Raw genomic sequence first — 22,259 nt, 5'->3', positions numbered from 1 at the left:
GTAGGATTTTTATCACTTAGGCGAGCACTGGGCTGCAGCTAAGCCCCCGAGTGAGAGGCAGACTCACCACTCGGTAGGATTTTTATCACTTAGGCGAGCACTGGGCTGCAGCTAAGCCCCCGAGTGAGAGGCAGACTCATCACTCGGTAGGATTTTTATCGAATCGACTTAGGCGAAATAGATTCGCGGCTAAGGTAATGTACACTAAAGAAATAAACAACAACTATGCGGGAGGAGTAAATTATGTCTTTTGATAGTGAAACTTAAAAGTATTTCTTATTACATCTGATCGGTCTAAACATTTAAGAATAGAAAGGGCGGAGCAGATCCGCATTCCAGGCGCGCGGCTCATCTTCATTGTGTTCGATGTTGAAGAGATGATACGCTCCATTGTGGAACACCTTGGTGATGACTAAAGGGCCTTCCCAAGAGGGGGCGAGCTTGTGTGGCTTTTGTTGATCCACTCGGAGGACCAAGTCCCCTTCCTGGAACGCACGACCCCTTACGTTCTTGGCATGAAAACGATGCAAGTCTTGCTGGTAAATGGTCGATCGGATCAAGGCCATCTCCCTTTCCTCCTCCAAGAGGTCGACTGCATCTTGTCGAGCTTGCTCTGCTTCTTCTTCTGAGAAGAGTTCGACTTGGGGAGCGTTGTGGAGCAAATCGCTCGGTAAAACGGCTTCGGCTCCATAGACTAGAAAGAATGGAGTCCGTCCAGTCGACCGATTAGGGGTTGTCCTCAGCGCCCAAAGCGCCGAGGGGAGTTCATCGACCCAAGACCCTACCGCGTGCTTGAGGTCACGCATTAACCGAGGCTTCAGCCCTTTGTGAATCAATCCATTCACTCGTTCCGCCTGTCCATTCGACTGGGATGAGCGACCGAAGCGTAATCGACCCTCGTGCCTTAGGAGGCGCAAAAAGCTTTGAACTCTTCCGGATCGAAGTTAGAGCCGTTATCCGTGATAATGATATGTGGGACGCCATATCTGAATATAAGTTCTCTGATGAAACTCACAGCTGTGCTTGCTTCAAGGCTCTTGATGGGCTTGGCTTTGATCCATTTGGTGAACTTGTCGACTGCTACCAGCACATGTGTAAATCCACTCCTCCCTGTCCTCAGAGGTCCAACCATGTCCAGACCCCAAACAGCGAAAGGCCAGACGAGAGGAATAGTCTTCAGAGCTGATGCAGGTTTGTGGGACATGTTGGAATAAAACTGACAACCTTCACACTTGTCCACTATTTCCTTTGCCATCTCGTTAGCGTGTGGCCAATAAAATCCGGCTCGGTATGCTTTGGCTACGATGGTCCGAGAGGACGCATGGTGACCACAGGTCCCCAAGTGAATATCGTTAAGGATCATTCGGCCTTCTTCAGGCGTGATGCACTTCTGGCAGGCTCCAGTTACACTCTCTCTGAACAACTGTCCCTTTATCACAGTAAAGGCTTTAGACCGTCGGACGATCTGTCGAGCCTCTTCTTCATCCTTCGGGAGTTCCTTCCTAAGAATGTATGCAATGTATGGTACCGTCTAGTCGGGAGTGATGACCCAAACCTCCATGATTAAGTCGACCACGGCTGGGACTTCAACTTCAGTCGGATCCGTGGCGCTCTTGGGCTGCGGTGGCTCTTCGGTGAAAGGATCTTCCTGAACCTAAGGCGAATGGATAGGTTCCAGGAACACGTTTCGGGGAATAGCTTCTCTCTTTGAGCCTATCTTGGCCAACTCATCGGCGGCTTGATTTTTCAGTCGGGGTATATGGTGGAGCTCCAAACCTTCAAACCTCTTCTCCAGCTTTCTCACTGCATTGCAATAACCTGTCATGGCTGGGCTCCTGACATCCCATTCCTCCATCACTTGGTTAACCACCAAATCTGAGTCACCGTAGACCATAAGGCGACGGACGCTGAGTGAAATGGCCATATGCAACCCGTATAGAAGTGCTTCATATTCGGCTTCGTTATTGGAAGAATCAAAATGAATCTCGAGAACGTAACTAAGCCTGTCTCCGCGGGGGGATACCAAAACTACTCCAGCACCCGAACCATTCAGCATCTTGGAGTCATCGAAGAACATAGTCCAATGCTCCGAGTGAACTTGAGTCGGCAATTGCTGATCAATCCATTCGGCAAGGAAATCTGCAATTGCTTGGGACTTGATGGCCTTCTTTGCCTCGAACTTGATATCTAATGGAAGGAGTTCAATCGCCCATTTTGCCACTCGACCAGTTGCGTCTCTGTTATTCAGAATTTCAGATAGTGGCACGTCGCTGACGATTGTAATGGAGTGGTCAAAGAAATAATGTGCCACCTTCTTCATGGTCATGTAAATTCCATAGACAAGCTTCTGATAGTGTGGGTATCGTTGCTTGGAGGGAGTCAAAACTTCAGAGAGATAATAGACTGGGTGTTGAACTTTATAAGATTTTCTTTCTTCTTCTCGCTCGACTGTGAGTACTGTGCTGACAACTTGTCCAGTGGCTGCAATGTAGAGCAGTAAAGGCTCTTTGTTGATTGGCGCAGCGAGCACCGGCTGGGTGGAAAGCAGGGTTTTGAGCTCTGCAAATGCTGCTTCAGCTTCATCAGTCCACTCGAACTTATCAGACTTCTTCATCAATCGGTAAAGGGGCAAGGCCTTTTCACCGAGACGAGAAATGAATTGACTCAGGGCGGCCAAACAACCAGTCAGCTTCTGAACATTATGCACTCACACGGGGCGTTTCATTCAGAGGATGGTATCAACTTTTTCTGGATTGGCGTCAATCCCTCGTTTGGAAACGAGAAAACCGAGTAACTTTCCTCCTGGAACTCCGAACATGCATTTTGACAGATTAAGCTTGATATCATACCTTCTCAGGTTGGCAAAGGTTTCTGCAAGATCAGTCAATAGGTCGGAACCTTTGCGAGACTTGACCACAATGTCATCCATGTATGCTTCCACATTCCGACTGATTTGAGTGAGCAAGCACTTCTAAATCGTTCTCATGAATGTGGCTCCGGCATTTTTCAAACCAAAAGGCATGGTGACGTAACAAAAGCACCCGGATGGGGTGATGAAGGCTGTTTTTACTTCATCGGGACCATACAGTCGGAGCTGATGGTATCCGGAATATGCATCTAAGAAAGACAAGCGCTCACACCCCGCAGTCGAGTCAACAATCTGATCGATGCGAGGGAGAGGGAAGTGATCTTTCGGGCAGGCCCGATTGATATGCTTGAAATCAATGCACATACGAAGTGAATCGTCCTTTTTAGGAACCATGACTACATTGGCTAACCACTCGGAGTGGTAGATTTCATGGATGAACTCTGCTGCCAACAGTCGAGCCACTTCTTTGCCAATTGCTTTCCTCTTCTGCACGGCGGCCGCCGAAGGTGCTCTTTGATGGGTTTTACTTTGGGGTCGACACGCAAATGGTGCTCGGCCAGTCCCCTGGGCACACTTGGCATGTCAGAAGGTTTCCATGCAAAGATGTCCCAGTTCTCATGGAGGAAATGAACAAGCGCTTCTTCCTATTTGCTGTCGAGCATCATTGATATATGAGTCAGTGCAACATTGGGATCCGTCGGATGAATATGAACTGGCATCGTCTCACTGTCGATTGGAATGCAGAATCGGTGGCAGGCTTCTTGGCTCTAAGCAAATCACTCGGGTCTGCATTCTTCTGATACTCTTGGAATTCAACTGCTGCCATCTGTTCGTCGGCAATCTTGGAACCTTTCTGGAAACATTCCTCAGCCTTCTGCCGATTGCCTGTAACTGTGATCACACCTTTTGGGCGAGGCATCTTCAGTTTGAGATACACATAACATGGTCGATCCATAAATCGTGCGTAGGCTGGCCTACCCAAAATGGCATGATAGGCACTCTGGAAATCCACGACTTCAAACGTCAACTTCTCCTTTCGGTAATGCTTGGAATCACCGAAAACCACGTCAAGGGCAATCTGGCCGAGTGATTCGACTTTCTTCCCAGGGATAACACCGTGGAAGCTCATGTTGCTCTCACTAAGTTTGGACATCGGAATGCCCATTCCCTTCAAGGTTTTAGCATAAAGGATGTTCAGGCCACTGCCACCATCCATCAGAACTTTGGCCAGTCGAGTGCCTCCGACCACAGGGTCGACCACCAGTGCTTGTCTCCCAGGGGTGGCCACACGAGCAGGATGGTCCAACTGGTCGAATGTGATGGCCGTCTGGGACCACCTCAGATAGGTGGTCTTCTCCACAGGGGCGACCATGTTCACTTCCTTGTTGATGACCTTCAATTGACTCTTGCTTTCAACATCAGCAAAAATCATCAGAGTGGAATTGACTTTGGGATAACCATCATCATGCTCTTCATCTTCCTCTTTGTCTGACTCATTTTCCTTCTCATTGGGCGGTTTCTCTCAGAACTGCTGGATTAGGACTCGACACTGTCGAGTGGTATGCTTTGGGTAAATCAGATTACCTTCCTCGTCTTTCTTCGTGTGGATGTGGCACGGCAAATCCAGAACATCATTTCCTTCCTTGTCCTTCACCTTCTTAGGGGGCCAGGGCCCCTTAGGCTTTCCCTTAAACTTTCCTTGATTCACTGCAGCGATCTCTCCAGGAGCTGCTGGCTCGGCCTTACGCTTCTGTTTCCGACTGGAGTTACCTCCACCGGTCTCCTGGACGGCTGGTTTGCTCTTCCCGCTATGGAGTCGATCCTCTTCTTCCCTGTTAGCGTACCGGGTGGCTATCTCCATCATTCGAGCCAGAGTCATATCGCCAGTCCGACCGAATTTCAAGACCAATTCTCTGTATTGACGCCTTCCTTGAAGGCGCACACAGCCTGATGCTCTGAAACATTCTCGAAGGTGTGATGCAAAGTGGACCATCTCTGGATGAACTCCCTCAAAGTCTCATTCGGCTTTTGCACGCAGTGCTGCAACTCAGGCAATCCTCCAGGTCGCTTGCACGTGCCCTCAAAAGTTCTCACAAACACTCGGGATAGCTCTTCCCAACTGTGCATACTGCCCGGAGCCAACTGAGTCAGCCATGCCCGGGCTGACCCTTCCAACATGAGTGGGAGATGCTTCATCGCTATCTCATCATTACCGCCCCCAATCTGCACAGCCACTCAGTAATCTTCAAGCCAAGTTTCAGGCTTGCATTCACCAGTGAACTTACTGACCCCGGAAGCCAGCCTGAAGTTGGCAGGTATCACTGCTGCTCTGATGGCTCTACTAAAACACTCGGGACCAGAAACATGCACTCGGCTGCCGCTTGGACGATCTCTGTGTGGGTCTTCTCTGTGTGCCATGTTTTGGTCGACCAGACCTTGAACAAGGATAGATCTCGCGACAAAGCCTGGCTCCCTTGGGTCAACCGAAGCTCTGCGCTCACCACTATGACGGTGCCTGTCATCGTTCCGCCGAGGCACATACGACGCACTCCTCGGGGGAGGCATGGGTCCTCGACGGTGATTGTCGCGGTCGAGTGGATGATCATAATGCCTACGTCCTTCACGCCGCAGAGCCGATCTGGGGCTGTGATCCGACTGAACCATGTCTGCTGCAACGGATCAGCTGTGAATCCTGTTTCGCGACTGAGATACTGCTGTATTCTGCTCTCCTGCCGCCCTGAGCAGGGCCCTGATCTGCATCAACCCTCTGCCAGCTTCTGACTGGGAAGGTTGGATAGACTCTGCTATGCGGGCTGCGGCTGTGAGATTCTGAATCGGAGTGCGGTATACCTTAGGTGGAGGCGGAAAAAGTTGTCGTCGACTAGACTCATGGATCCGCTCTTGAGCGCGCTCATCGAGAGCCCACTGGAGGTTATCCAGTCGAGTGCGCTCAGCCAGATTAGCCAGGTGCACCTCCTCCAAGGCCCGTGCTTCGAGGGTTTCAACTATGATGGGCGTGTGGAGTGCATCCATGTTGCGGCGGCAAAGTTCTTCCCTCTGCTGAGAAGAGATGGGCTCGGGTCGGTATTCCTCTTGGGTGTGCGATAGATCGCCGCCTCCGTCCCCGCCGCCCTCGCGGCGGAAACTAGGTGGGCTGTGAGGCCCATCGACCATCAAGACTTCGGCCGCGGGATCGCTGCTATCGCATTCAGATGCGGTCTCCACGGAGCCAGTCAACAGATCGAACAAACCGTGGAGAGTTTTGTCAGGCTCAAATGTTGCGAGTTGATGGGTGGTCGATTGCGGATCCACCGCGTGTTTCACCCACCGCTGAATCCGGGATCGACCGGATCACTTGCGGCGGCGGACAGCAGGGGAGGAAAACGCCATTGGAGCTGACTGGTATTGAGTCGACGGCTGCCGAAGAAGAACGCCACGAACGCACGCGCGGAAGTGCGTCGCTCCTCGGACGGGGAGCACCTCAGTGTCCAGGGGAGCTTCTTGGAGCCATGCGGAGTCATCAGCGACAAAAACAAGCGCGCCGAGACAGATCTCACGGCCCTCAGCTAGTCCGCCGCCGGAAACCATGATGATGGTGATTGGAAAAACTTGCAACTTCACCAATAAGTCGCTAAGACACCTGCCCCATGGTGGGCGCCAACTATCATGGTTCTAAACCTGACAGTAGAAAGGGGGGTAGGTATGGAGAGGCAAGATCTTAGCTATGGCGAAGATGTACACACGAGTTTTACGAGTTCAGGCCCTTCTCGAAGGAAGTAATAGCCCTACGTCTCGATGCCCGGAGGTGGTCGATTGGATTATGTGTGTTGTATTACAGAGGGTGCGAACCCTTGTGCCAGAGGAGGGGGTGGCTTATATAGAGTGCGCCAGGACCCCAGCCCGCCTCCATTACAAGGGAACTAATGTACATAAGTAGGGGCATTACTGGTAACACCAGCAGTAAGTACTCTTAATGCTCATGAAGACTAGGGAGTAAATATCTGGCTGTTGCGTGTTCTCCTGACTACTGGTCTTCGATATGGTCGAGTGATCTTCCTTGTGGTCGAGTGACGATAGGTAGTGACCGTCGAATGATGCGACCGTCGAGTGGATTGCACTCGACGTATGAGACTGGTGCTCTTCTGTTGACTCTTAGTCTTTTCATCTTCCAGGGTAGTGACCTTGGGTAGGACGTATAGGTCGAGCCTATGACCCTACCATGGGTTTGTGTCCACATCACGCCCCCCCTATAGGGTGCGCCCCCTGTCTCGTGGGCCCCTCGTGCGGCCACCGACGTACTTCTTCCTCCTATATATACCTACGTACCCCGAAAACATCCAGGAGCAAGACGAAACACAATTTGCACCACTGTAACCTTCTGTATCCGCGAGATCTCATCTTGGAGCCTTCGCCGGCACTCTGCCGGAGGGGGAATCGACCATGGAGGGCCTCTACATCAACATCCCTGCCCCTCTAATGAGTTGTGAGTAGTTTACCACAGACCTACGGGTCGATAGTTATTAGCTAGATGGATTCTTCTCTCTTTTTGGATCTCAATACAATGTTCTCCCCCTCTCTTGTGGAGATCTATTCGATCTAATCTCTTTTTGTGGTGTGTTTGTGAGATCCGATGAATTGTGGGTCTATGAATAATATTTGAATCTTCTCTGAATTCTTTTATGTATGATGAGTTATCTTTGCAAGTCTCTTCGAATTATCAGTTTGGTTTGGCCTACTAGATTGATCTTTCTTGCCATGGGAGAAGTGCTTAGCTTTGGGTTCAATCTTGCGGTGTCCTTACCTAGTGACAGAAAGGGTTGCAAGGCACGTATTGTATTGTTGCCATCGAGGATAACAAGATGGGGTTTATATCATATTGCTTGAGTTTATCCCTCTACATCATGTCATCTTGCTTAATGCGTTACTCTGTTATTATGAACTTAATACTCTAGATGCAGGCAGGAGTCGGTCGATGTGGAGTAATAGTAGTAGATGCAGGCAGGAGTCGGTCTACTTGTTATGGACGTGATGCCTATATACATGATCATGCCTAGATAATCTCATAATTATTCGCTTTTCTATCAATTGCTCGGTAGTAATTTGTTCACCCACCGTAATACTTATGCTATCTTGAGAGAAGCCTCTAGTGAAACCTATGGCCCCGGGTCTATCTCTTATCATATTTGCTTCCAATATACTTTTATTTGCATCTTTACTTTTTGCATCTATATTATAAAATACCAAAAATATATTTATCTTATCTTACTATCTTTATTAGATCTCACTTTCACAAGTGGTCGTGAAGGGATCGACAACCCCTTTATTGCGTTGGTTGCGAGTTCTTTGTTTGTTTGTGTAGGTTCGTGGGACTTGTTGAGGAGCCTCCAACTGGATTGATACCTTGGTTCTCAAAAACTGAGGGAAATACTTACGCTACTATTGCTATATCACCCTCTCCTCTTCGAGGAAAACCAACGCAAGCTCAAGACGTAGCAAGAAGGATTTCTGGCGCCGTTGCCGGGGAAGGCTTCCACCAAGTCAAGTCAAGATTCGACCTCCCGCCAACGTGCGATTTCTGGCGCCGTTGCCGGGGAGGTCTTCGCTCAAGTCAAGACAAACCAAGTACCCATCACAAACTCATCTCCCTCGCATTTACATTATTTTCCATTTGCCTCTCGTTTTCCTCTCCCCCACTTCACCCTGGTCGTTTTATTCGTCCTCTCTTTCCCAATCTCATCCTCTCTTTTCCGCTTGCCTTTTCCGTTTGCTCGTGTGTTAGATCGTTTACCTCGTCATTATGGCTAGTTCTCCTATCCTTGTTATTACTCCTGAACATGAAATTCTCAATTTTAAGCAAAGGGAGGGAGAAAATTTAAAAGATGCTTGGCATAGAATTTGCAATGCTCAAAATAAATCCACTAGGAAGCTTTCCACTTCCGTTCTTCTTCGCAATTTTTATGTAGGCATTACTCCTTGGAATAGATGTGTTCTTGATACCGTTGCCGAAGGGGATTTCTTGAATAGTCTATTGGAAATATGCCCTAGAGGCAATAATAAAATGATTATTATTATATCTCCTTGTTCATGATAATTGTCTATTATTCATGCTACAATTGTGTTATCCAGAAATCGTAATACATGTGTGAAAAAATAGACCACAACATGTCCCTAGTAAGCCTCTAGTTGACTAGCTCGTTGATCAACAGATAGTCATGGTTTCCTGACTATGGACATTGGACGTCGTTGATAACGGGATCACATCATTAGGAGAATGATGTGATGGACAAGACCCAATCGTAAGCATATCACAAGATCGTGTAGTTCGTATGCTAGAGCTTTTCCAATGTCAAGTATCTTTTCCTTAGACCATGAGATCGTGTAACTCCCGGATACCGTAGGAGTGCTTTGGGTGTACCAAACGTCACAACGTAACTGGGTGACTATAAAGGTATACTACGGGTATCCCCGAAAGTATCTGTTGGGTTGACACGGATCGAGACTGGGATTTGTCACTCCGTATGACGGAAAGGTATCTCTGTGCCCACTCGGTAATGCATCATCATAATGAGCTCAATGTGACCAAGTGTTTGGTCACGGGATCATGCATTACGGTGCGAGTAAAGTGACTTGCCGGTAACGAGATTGAACGAGGTATTGGGATACCGATGATCGAATCTCGGGCAAGTAACGTACCGATTGACAAAGGGAATTGTATACGGGGTTACTTGAATCCTCGACATCGTGGTTCATCCGATGAGATCATCGAGGAGCATGTGGGAGCCAACATGGGTATCCAGATCCCGCTGTTGGTTATTGACCGGAGAGTCGTCTCGGTCATGTCTACATGTCTCTCGAACCCGTAGGGTCTACACACTTAAGGTTCGGTGACGCTAGGGTTGTAGAGATATTAGTATGCGGAAACCCGAAAGTTGTTCGGAGTCCCGGATGAGATCCCGAACGTCACGAGGAGTTCCGAAATGGTCCGGAGGTAAAGAATTCTATATAGGAAGTCCAGTTTCGGCCACCGGGAAAGTTTCGGGGGTCACCGGTATTGTACCGGGACCACCGGAAGGGTCCCGGGGGTCCACCGGGTGGGGCCACCTATCCCGGAGGGCCACGTGGGCTGAAAGGGGAAGGGAACCAGCCCCTGGTGGGCTGGTGCGCCCCCCTTGGGCCTCCCCTGCGCCTAGGGTTGGAAACCCTAGGGGTGGGGGTGCCCCACTTGACTTGGGGGGCAAGTCCCCCCCCTAGGCTGCCGCCCCCCTTGGAGATGGGATCTCCAAGGTAGGCGCACCCCCCTAGGCCCCCTATATAAAGAGTGGGGAGGGAGGGCAGCCGCACCCTAGTCCCTGGCGCCTCCCTCTCCCCCCGTACCACCCCTCCCTCTCATTGAGCTTGGTGAAGCCCTGCCGAGATCGCCGCTGCTTTCACCACCACGCCGTCATGGTGCTGGATCTCCATCAACCTCTCCTTCCCCCTTGCTGGATCAAGAAGGAGGAGACGTCTTTCCAACCATACGTGTGTTGAACATGGAGGTGTCGTCCGTTCGGCGCTAGGATCTCCGGTGATTTGGATCACAACGAGTACGACTCCCTCAACCCCATTCTCTTGAACGCTTCCGCTCGCGATCTACAAGGGTATGCAGATGCACTCCTCTCTCTCGTTGCTAGATGAACTCCATAGATTGATCTTGGTGAAGCATAGAAATTTTTTATTTTCTGCAACGTTCCCCAACAGTGGCATCATGAGCTAGGTCTATGCGTAGTTTCTTTGCACGAGTAGAACACAAATTTGTTGTGGGCGTAGATGTTGTCAATTTTCTTGCCACTACTAGTCTTATTTTGCTTCGGCGACATCGTGGGATGAAGCGGCCCGGACCGACCTTACACGTACGCTTACGTGAGACAGGTTCCACCGACTGACATGCACTAGTTGCATAAGGTGGCTAGCGGGTGTCTGTCTCTCCCTCTTTAGTCGGAGCGGATTTGATGAAAAGGGTCCTTATGAAGGGTAAATAGAAATTGGCATATCACGTTGTGGCTTTTACGTAGGTAAGAAACGTTCTTGCTAGAACCCTATTGCAGCCACGTAAAAACATGCAACAACAATTAGAGGACGTCTAACTTGTTTTTTCAGCATATGCCTTGTGATGTGATATGGCCAAAAGTTGTGATGAATGATATATATGTGATGTATGAGATCATGTTCTTGTAATAGGAATCACGACTTGCATGTCGATGAGTATGACAACCGGAAGGAGCCATAGGAGTTGTCTTAATTATTGTATGACCTGCGTGTCAATGATTAAACCCCATGTAATTACTTTACTTTATTGCTAAACCGTTAGCCATAGTAGTAGAAGTAATAGTTGGCGAGCAACTTCATGGAGACACGATGATGGAGATCATGATGATGGAGATCATGGTGTCATGCCGGTGACGAAGATGATCATGGCACCCCGAAGATGGAGATCAAAGGAGCTATATGATATTGGCCATATCATGTCACTATTTGATTGCATGTGATGTTTATCATGTTTTTGCATCTTATTTGCTTAGAACGATGGTAGTAAATAATATGATCCCTCATAATAATTTCAAGAAAGTGTTCCCCCTAACTGTGTGCCGTTGCGAAAGTTCATTGTTTCGAAGCACCACGTGATGATCGGGTGTGATAGATTCCAATGTCCACATACAACGGGTGTAAGAAAGATTTACACATGCAAAACACTTAGGTTAACTTGACGAGCCTAGCATGTACAGACATGGCCTCGGAACACAAAAGACCGAAAGGTCGAAAATGAGTCGTATGGAAGATACGATCAACATGGAGATGTTCACCGATGATGACTAGTCCATCTCACGTGATGATGGGACACGGCCTAGTTGACTCGGATCAAGTATCACTTAGATGACTAGAGGGATGTCTAATCTGAGTGGGAGTTCATTAAATAATTTGATCAGATGAACTTAATTATCATGAACTTAGTCCAAAAACCTTTGCAAAATGTCTTGTAGATCAAATGGCCAATGCTCATGTCAACCTCAACTTCAACGCGTTCCTAGAGAAAACCAAGCTGAAAGATGATGGCAGCAACTATTCGGACTGGGTCTGGAACCTGAGGATCATCCTCATAGCTGCCAAGAAAGCATATGTCCTAGAAGGACCACTAGGTGAAGCACCCATCCCAGAGAACCAAGACGTTATGAACGCTTGGCAGTCACGTGCTGATGATTACTCCCTCGTTCAGTGCGGCATGCTTTACAGCTTAGAACCGGGGCTCCAAAAGCGTTTTGAGCAACACGGAGCATATGAGATGTTCGAAGAGCTGAAAATGGTTTTCCAAGCTCATGCCCGGGTCGAGAGATATGAAGTCTCCGACAAGTTCTACAGTTGTAAGATGGAGGAAAATAGTTCTGCCAGTGAGCACATACTCAAAATGTCTGGATTGCACAACCGCTTGTCCCAGCTGGACATTAACCTCCCGGACGAGGCGGTCATTGACAGAATCCTTCAGTCGCTCCCACCTAGCTACAAGAGCTTTGTGATGAACCATAATATGCAGGGGATGGTGAAAACTATTCCTGAAGTATTTTCAATGCTGAAATCAGCGGAGGTAGAAATCAAAAAGGAGCATCAAGTGTTGATGGTCAATAAAACCACTAGTTTCAAGAAAGGCAAGGGTAAGAAGAACTTCAAGAAGGACGGCAAGGGAGTTGCCGCGCCCGGTAAACCAGTTGCCGGGAAGAAGCCAAAGAATGGACCCAAACCTGAGACTGAGTGCTTTTATTGCAAGGGAAAGGGACACTGGAAGCAGAACTACCCCAAATACTTAGCGGACAAGAAGGCCGGCAACACTCAAGGTATATGTGATATACATGTAATTGATGTGTACCTTACCAGTACTCGTAGTAGCTCCTGGGTATTTGATACGGTGCGGTTGCTCATATTTGTAACTCAAAGCAGGAGCTACGGAATAAGTGGAGACTGGCGAAGGACGAGGTGACGATGCGCGTCGGGAATGGTTCCAAGGTCGATGTGATCGCCGTCGGCACGCTACCTCTACATTTACCTACGGGATTAGTTTTAAACCTCAATAATTGTTATTTAGTGCTAGCTTTGAGCATGAACATTGTATCTGGATCTCGTTTAATACGAGATGGCTACTCATTTAAATCCGAGAATAATGGTTGTTCTATTTATATGAGAGATATGTTTTATGGTCATGCCCCGCTGGTCAATGGTTTATTCTTGATGAATCTCGAACGTGATGTTACACATATTCATAGTGTGAATACCAAAAGATGTAAGGTTGATAACGATAGTCCCACGTACTTGTGGCACTGCCGCCTTGGTCACATTGGTATCAAGCGCATAAAGAAGCTCCATGCTGATGGACTTTTAGAGTCTCTCGATTATGAATCATTTGACACATGCGAACCATGCCTCATGGGCAAAATGACCAAGACTCCGTTCTCCGAAACAATGGAGCGAGCAACCAACTTATTTGAAATCATACATACTGATGTGTGCGGTCCAATGAGCGTTGAGGCTCGAGGAGGCTATCGTTATGTTCTCACTCTCACTGATGACTTAAGTAGATATGGGTATGTCTACTTGATGAAACACAAGTCTGAGACCTTTGAAAAGTTCAAGGAATTTTAGAATGAGGTAGAGAATCAAGGTGACCGAAAAATAAAGTTCTTACGATCAGATCGTGGAGGAGAATATTAAGTCATGAATTTGGTATGCACTTAAGGAAATGTGGAATCGTTTCACAACTCACGCCACCTGGAACACCTCAGCTTAACGGTGTGTCCGAACGTCGTAATCGCACTCTATTGGATATGGTGCGATCTATGATGTCACTCACCGATTTACCGCTATCATTTTGGGGATACGCTCTAGAGACAGCTACATTCACTTTAAATAGGGCACCGTCTAAACCCGTTGAGACAACACCATATGAATTATGGTTTGGGAAGAAACCTAAGTTGTCGTTTCTAAAAGTTTGGGGATGCGATGCTTATGTCAAGAAACTTCAAGCTGAAAAGCTCGAACCCAAGTCGAAAAAATGTATCTTCATAGGATACCCTAAGGAAACCATTGGGTATACCTTCTACCTTAGATCCAAAGGCAAGATCTTTGTTGCCAAGAACGGGTCCTTTCTGGAGAAAGAGTTTCTCTCGAAAGAAGTAAGTGGGAGGAAAGTAGAACTCAATGAAGTACTACCTCTTGAACCGGAAAGTAGTGCAGCTCAGGAAAATGTTCCTGTGGTGCCTACACCGACTGGAGAGGAAATTAATGATGATGATCAAGGTACTTCGGATCAAGTTGCTACTGAACTTCATAGGTCCACAAGGACACATTCCACACCAGAGTGGTATGGCAACCCTGTCCTGGAAATCATGTTGTTAGACAACGGTGAACCTTCGAACTATGAAGAAGCGATGGCGGGCCCAGATTCCAACAAATGGCTTGAAGCCAGGCAATCCGAGATAGGATCCATGTACGAAAACAAAGTATGGACTTTGACAGACTTGCCGATGATCGGCGAGCGATAGAAAATAAATGGATCTTTAAGAAGAAGACGGACGCGGATGGTAATGTTACCATCTATAAAGCTCGACTTGTCGCTAAGGGTTATCGGCAAATTCAAGGGGTTAACTACGATGAGACTTTCTCTCCTGTAGCGAAGCTAAAGTCCGTCTGAATCATGTTAGCAATTGCCGCATACTATGATTATGAGATATGGCAAATGGACGTCAAAACGGCATTCCTTAACGGCTATCTTAAGGAAGAACTATATGTGATGCAACCGGAAGGTTTTGTCGATCCTAAGAATGCTAACAAGGTATGCAAGCTCCAGCGATCCATTTATGGGCTGGTGCAAGCATCTCGGAGTTGGAACATTCGCTTTGATGAGATGATCAAAGCGTTTGGGTTTATGCAGACTTATGGAGAAGCCTGCGTTTACAAGAAAGTGAGTGGGAGCTCTGTAGCATTTCTCATATTATATGTAGATGACATACTTTTGATGGGAAATGATATAGAACTTTGGGCAACATTATGGCCTACTTGAATAAGTGTTTTTCAATGAAGGACCTTGGAGAAGCTGCTTACATATTAGGCATCAAGATCTATAGGGATAGATCGAGACGCCTCATAGGTCTTTCACAAAGCACATACCTTGATAAGATATTGAAGAAGTTCAATATGGATCAGTCCAAGAAGGGGTTCTTGCCTGTATTACAAGGTGTGAAATTGAGCTCGGCTCAATGCCCGACCACGGCAGAAGATAGAGAAAAGATGAGTGTCGTCCCCTATGCCTCAGCCATAGGGTCTATCATGTATGCCATGATGTGTACCAGACCTGATGTAAACCTTGCCGTAAGTTTGGTAGGGAGGTACCAAAGTAATCCCGGCATGGAACACTGTACAGCGGTCAAGAATATCCTGAAGTACCTGAAAAGGACTAGGGACATGTTTCTCGTTTATGGAGGTGACGAAGGGCTCGTCGTAAAGGGTTATGTGACGCTAGCTTCGACACAGATCTAGATGACTCTAAGTCACAAACCGGATACGTGTATATTTTCAATGGAGGAGCAGTAAGCTAGTGCAGTTGCAAGCAGAGTGTCGTGGCGGGATCTACATGTGAAGAGGAGTACATGGCAGCCTCGGAGGCAGCGCATGAAGCAATCTGGATGAAGGAGTTCATCACCAACATAGGAGTCATACCCAATGCGTCTGGGCCAATCACCCTCTTCTGTGACAACACTGGAGCTATTGCCCTTGCCAAGGAGCCCAGGTTTCACAAGAAGACCAGGCACATCAAGCGTCGCTTCAACTCCATTCGTCAAAATGTTCAAGATGGAGACATATTTGCAAAGTGCATACGGATCTGAATGTCACAGATCTGTTGACTAAACCTCTTCCGCGAGCAAAACATGATCAACACCAAAACTCTATGGGTGTTTGATTCATCACAATGTAACTAGATTATTGACTCTAGTGCAAGTGGGAGACTGTTGGAAATATGCCCTAGAGGCAATAATAAAATGATTATTATTATATTTCCTTGTTCATGATAATTGTCTATTATTCAAGCTACAATTGTGTTATCCGGAAATTGTAATACATGTGTGAATAAATAGACTACAACATGTCCCTAGTAAGCCTCTAGTTGACTAGCTCGTTGATCAACAGATAGTCATGGTTTCCTGACTATGGACATTGGATGTCGTTGATAAAGGGATCACATCATTAGGAGAACGATGTGATGGACAAGACCCAATCGTAAGCATAGCACAAGATCGTGTAGTTCGTATGCTAGAGCTTTTCCAATGTCAAGTATCTTTTCCTTAGACCATGAGATCGTGTAACTCCCGGATACCGTAGGAGTGCTTTGGGTGTACCAAACGTCACAACGTAACTGGGTGACTATAAAGGTATACTACGGGTATCCCCGAAAGTATCTGTTGGGTTGACACGGATCGAGACTGGGATTTGTCACTCCGTATGACGGAGAGGTATCTCTGGGCCCACTCGGTAATGCATCATCATAATGAGCTCAATGTGACCAAGTGTTTGGTCACGGGATCATGCATTACGGTACGAGTAAAGTGACTTGCCGGTAACGAGATTGAATGAGGTATTGGGATACCGATGATCAAATCTCGGGCAACTAACGTACCGATTGACAAAGGGAATTGTATACGGGGTTACTTGAATCCTCTACATCGTGGTTCATCCGATGAGATCATCGAGGAGCATGCGGGAGCCAACATGGGTATCCAGATCCCGCTATTGGTTATTGACCGGAGAGTCATCTCGGTCATGTCTGCATGTCTCCCGAACCCGTAGGGTCTACACACTTAAGGTTCGGTGACGCTAGGGTTGTAGAGATATTAGTATGCGGAAACCCAAAAGTTGTTCGGAGTCCAGGATGAGATCCCGGACGTCACGAGGAGTTCCGGAATGGTCCGGAGGTAAAGAATTCTATATAGGAAGTCCAGTTTCGGCCACCGGGAAAGTTTCGGGGTCACCGGTATTGTACCAGGACCACCGGAAGGGTCCCGGGGGTCCACCGGGTGGGGCCACCTATCCCTAAGGGCCACGTGGGCTGAAAGGGGAAGGGAACCAGCCCCTGGTGGGCTCTTGCACCCCCCTTGGGCCTCCCCTGCGCCTAGGGTTGGAAATCCTAGGGGTGGGGGGTGCCCCACTTGATTTGGGGGGCAAGTCCCCCCCCCCTAGGCCGCCGCCCCCCCTTGGAGATGGGATCTCCAGGGCCGGCGCACCCACCCTAGGCCCCCTATATAAAGAGTGGGGAGGGAGGGCAGCCGCACCCTAGTCCCTGGCGCCTCCCTCTCCCCCCGTACCACCTCTCCCTCTCGCTGAGCTTGGCGAAGCCCTGCCGAGATCGCCGCTGCTTTCACCACCACGCCGTCGTGCTGCTGGATCTCCATCAACCTCTCCTTCCCCCTTGCTGGATCAAGAAGGAGGAGACATCTTCCCAACCGTACGTGTGTTGAATGCGGAGGTGCTGTCCGCTCGACGCTAGGATCTCCGGTGATTTGGATCATGACGAGTACGACTCCCTCAACCCCGTTCTCTTGAATGCTTCCGCTCGCGATCTACAAGGGTATGCAGATGCACTCCTCTCTCTCGTTGCTAGATGAACTCCATAGATTGATCTTGGTGAAGCGTAGCAAAATTTTATTTTCTGTAACGTTCCCCAACAGTGGCATCATGAGCTAGGTCTATGTGTAGTTTCTTTGCACGAGTAGAACACAAATTTGTTGTGGGCGTAGATGTTGTAAATTTTCTTGCCACTACTAGTCTTATTTTGCTTTGGCGGCATCGTGGGATGAAGCGGCCTGGACCGACCTTACACGTACGCTTACGTGAGACAAGTTCCACCGACTGGCATGCACTAGTTGCATAAGGTGGCTAGCGGGTGTCTGTCTCTCCCACTTTAGTCGGAGCGGATTCGATGAAAAGGGTCCTTATGAAGGGTAAATAGAAATTGGCATATCATGTTGTGGCTTTTACGTAGGCATTACTCCTTGGAATAGATGTGTTTTTGATACCGTTGCCGGAGGGGATTTCTTCAATAGTCACACGTTTGAAGCTTATAATGCTATGCTAGATTTGTTTGGCCCACCACCTCTTTTGGTTAATGGAACTGTTTTAACTTTGGAACATGTTATGCAACGTCTTGATATCATTGAAAATAAAATTGCCACTGTTGAGTTAATTGAAGACTTGGATAGAAAGATTCATAATCAAATTACCCAATACGGATCTAGGGTTGGGGTTACTTTGAAAAATCTTAAAGAAAAAGAACCTATAGTTGATGAAAGAATAGATCTAGATTCTGCAAGAATTGGTAAACTTGAGGATATCATGACTAACTTAGGTTCTGTGTTTTCCTCCATGAAAAATACTCCAAAACCCCCTACCAAAACTGCCAAGTTTATTTATGTCCTAAAAATAAGGATGAATCTTCTAGTAAGGGAGATGCATATATCAAATCCATGAGTGTTCATCACAATTGTCTCTCTATCGTTGAGAAACCTTTTGCTCCAAACAAAGTTCTTGAATTTTTGCCTAAAGGTTTTATCATTACTAAAAAGGGAGAAACCCCTAAAGATTATAATTGCTCTACTTATGAATCAAGTGCCAAAGATGGCACTTGTTAGATCTATCTTCGCTTTTATGCCTAGCTAGGGGCGTTAAACGATAGCGCTAGTTGGGAGGCAACCCAATTTTCTTTGTGTATTTTTGTTTTTGTTCCTGTTTAGTAATAAATTTTGCATCTACTTTCTGTTTAGATGTGTTTTCATGTTTTATTTAGTGTTTGTGCCAAGTAGAACCTATAGGATAAACTATGATGATAGTTGATTTGATTATGCTGAAAAACAGAAACTTTGCACTCACGAGAAAAAATTCAATAAATCAAACAAACGTGCTTTTGCATTGATTCTTTTTTCTGCCGATCAATAAACAAATTTTAAAGTATGTACTATTTTTGTAGGATTTTTAGAGTTCCAGAAGTTTGCGTTAGTTACAGATTGCTACAGACTGTTCTGTTTTTGACAGATTCTGTTTTTCATGTGTTGTTTGCTTATTTTGATGCATCTATGGCTAGTAAAATAGTTTACAAACCATAGAGAAGTTGGAATACAGTAGGTTTAACATCAAAATAAATAAAGAATGAGTTCATTACAGTACCTTATGTGGTGGTTTTGTTTTCTTTCACTAACGGACCTTATAAGATTTCCTGTTCAGTTTTGTGTTGTGAAGTTTTCAAGTTTTGGGTAAAGCTTTTATGGACTTTGGAATAAGGAGTGGCAAGAGCCTAAGCTTGGGGATGCCCAAGGCACCCCAAGATATCCAAAGATATCCAAAAGCCTAAGCTTGGGGATGCCCCGGGAAGGCATCCCCTCTTTCGTCTTTGTTCATTGGTAACTTTACTTGGAGCTATATTTTTATTCACCACATGATATGTGTTTTGCTTGGAGCGTCGTGCATTATATTAGTCTTTGCTTTTTAGTTTACCGCAATCATCTTTGCTGTACACACCTTTTTGAAGAAGCCTATTTGATTAGAATTTGCTAGAATATTCTTTGTGCGTCACTTATATCTTTTGAGCTTGATAGTTTTTGCTCTAGTACTTCACTTATATCTTTTAGAGCACGGTGGTTGCTTAATTTTGAAGAAATTTCTAGTCTATCATGCTTCACTTATATTATTTTGAGAGTCTTTTAGAACAGCATGGTATTTGCTTTGGTTACAAATTTGGTCCTAGAATGATGAGCATCCAACTTGGGTATAATAAAAACTATCATAGAAATTGAATTGGGTGCTATGATCAATTTGTTGCTTGATAATTGTTTTGAGATATAAAGGTAATAATGTTAGGGTCATGCTAGTGAATAATTATGAAATTGAGAAATACTTTTGTTGAAGTTGGCAAGTCCCGTAGCATGCACATATGGTAAAAGTTGTGTGACAAAATTATTGCATGAGGTGCTCTTTTGATTATCTTCCTTATGAGTGGCAGTCGGGGACGAGCGATGGTCTTTTCCTACCAATCTATCCCTCTTGGGGCATGCGTAGTAGTACTTTGCTTCGAGGGCTAAGTAGACTTTTGCAATAAGTATATGAGTTCTTTTTGACTAATGTGAGTCCATGGATATACACACACTCATCCTTCCACTTTGCTAGCTTTTCTTATTACCGCGCAACTCCCGCCGGTATTGAACCCATTATTTACCTTCCTCAAAACAGCCACCATACCTACCTATTATGGCATATCCATAGCCATTCCGAGATATATTGCCATGCAACTTTCCACCGTTCCATTTATTATGACATGTTTCATCATTGTCATATTGCTCTTTGCATGATCATGTAGTTGACATCGTATTTGTGGCAAGGCCACCTTCATAATTTTCATACATGTCGCTCTTGATTCATTGCATATCCCGGTACACCACCGGAGGCTTTCATATAGAGTCATATCTTGTTCTAGCTTTGAGTTGTAATTCTTGAGTTGTAAATCCATAAAAGTGTGATGATCTTCATTATTAGAGCATTGTCCTAGTGAGGAAAGGATGATGAAGACTATGATTCCCCCACAAGTCGGGATGAGACTTCGGACTTTACAAAAAAAAGAAAAGAGAAAGGCCAAAAAGAAAAAAAAAGAGGCCAAAGAAAAAAAAGAAAAAAAGAAAAAGAAAAAAAAAGAAGAAGAAAAAAATAAAATGAGAGAAAAAGAGAGAAGGGACAATTGCTACTATCTCTTTTCCACACTTGTGCTTCAAAAAAATAGCACCATGATCTTCATGATAGAGAGTCTCATATGTTGTCACTTTCATATACTAGTGGGAATTTTTCATTATAGAACTTGGCTTGTATATTCCAATGATGGGCTTCCTCAAAGTGCCATCGGTCTTAGTGAGCAAGCAAGTTGGATGCACGCCCACTTAGTTTCTTTTTGAGCTTTCATATATTTATAGCTCTAGTGCATCCGTTGCATGGCAATCCCTACTCACTCACATTGATATCTATTGATGGGCATCTCCATAAGCCTTCGATACGCCTGGTCGATGTGAGATTATCTTCTCCCTTTTTGTCCTTACAACCACCACCATTTACCACCATAGTGTTATGTCCATGATTGCGCTCATGTATTGCGTAAGAGTTGAAAAAGCTGAAGCGCATTAAAAAGTATAAAACAATTGCTCGGCTCGTCATCGGGGTTGTACATGATGGGAGTATTTTGTGTAATGAAAATGAAGCATGGCCTAACTATATGATTTTGTAGGGATAAGCCTTCTTTGGCTATGCTATTTTGATAGGACATGATTATTTGTTAGTATGCTTTGAAGCATTATTATTTTTATGTTTTATAAGCTGTTATCTTGAATCATTTGGATCTAAACATTCATGCCACATTAAAGAAAATTACATTGAGAATTATGCTAGGTAGCATTCCACATCATTTTTTTCATTTACTCGAGGACGAGCAAGAATTAAGCTTGGGGATGCTTGATACGTCTCCAACGTATCTATAATTTTTTATTGTTCCATGCTATTATATTACCCCTTTTGGATGTTTATGGGCTTTATTTTACACATTTATATCATTTTTGGGACTAACCTACTAACTGGAGGTCCATCCCGTATTGTTTTTTTGCCTATTTCAGTATTTCTAAGAAAAGGAATATCAAACGGAGTCCAAACGGAATGAAAACTTCGGGAGCGTGATTTTTGGAACGAACGTGATCCAGAGGACTTGGAGTGCAAGTCAAGAAGCAGCCGAGGCTCCCACGAGATAGGAGGGCGCCCCCCTGTAGGGCGTGCCCCCTGTCTTGTGGGCCCCTCGGGCGGCCACCGACGTACTTCTTCCTCCTATATATACCTACGTACCCCAAAAACATCCAGGAGCAAGACGAAACACAATTTCCACCACCGTAACCTACTGTATCCACGAGATCTCATCTTGGAGCCTTCGCTGGCACTCTGCCGGAGGGGGAATCGACCATGGAGGGCCTCTACATCAACATCCTTGCCCCTCTGATGAGTTGTGAGTAGGTTACCACAGACCTACGGGTCCATAGTTATTAGCTATATGGCTTCTTCTCTCTTTTTGGATCTCAATACAATGTTCTCCCCCTCTCTTGTGGAGATCGTAATCTCTTTTTGCGGTGTGTTTGTCGAGATCCGATGAATTGTGGGTTTATGATCAGGTTTATCTATGAATAATATTTGAATCTTCTCTAAATTCTTTTAAGTATAATTGAGTTATCTTTGCAAGTCTCTTCGAATTATCAGTTTGGTTTGGCCTACTAGATTGATCTTTCTTGCCATGGGAGAAGTGCTT

This window comes from Triticum aestivum, chromosome 5B, assembly GCF_018294505.1.
Source record: "Triticum aestivum cultivar Chinese Spring chromosome 5B, IWGSC CS RefSeq v2.1, whole genome shotgun sequence".
Taxonomy (NCBI): domain Eukaryota; kingdom Viridiplantae; phylum Streptophyta; class Magnoliopsida; order Poales; family Poaceae; genus Triticum; species Triticum aestivum.
This window is presented reverse-complemented; position numbering follows the sequence as displayed.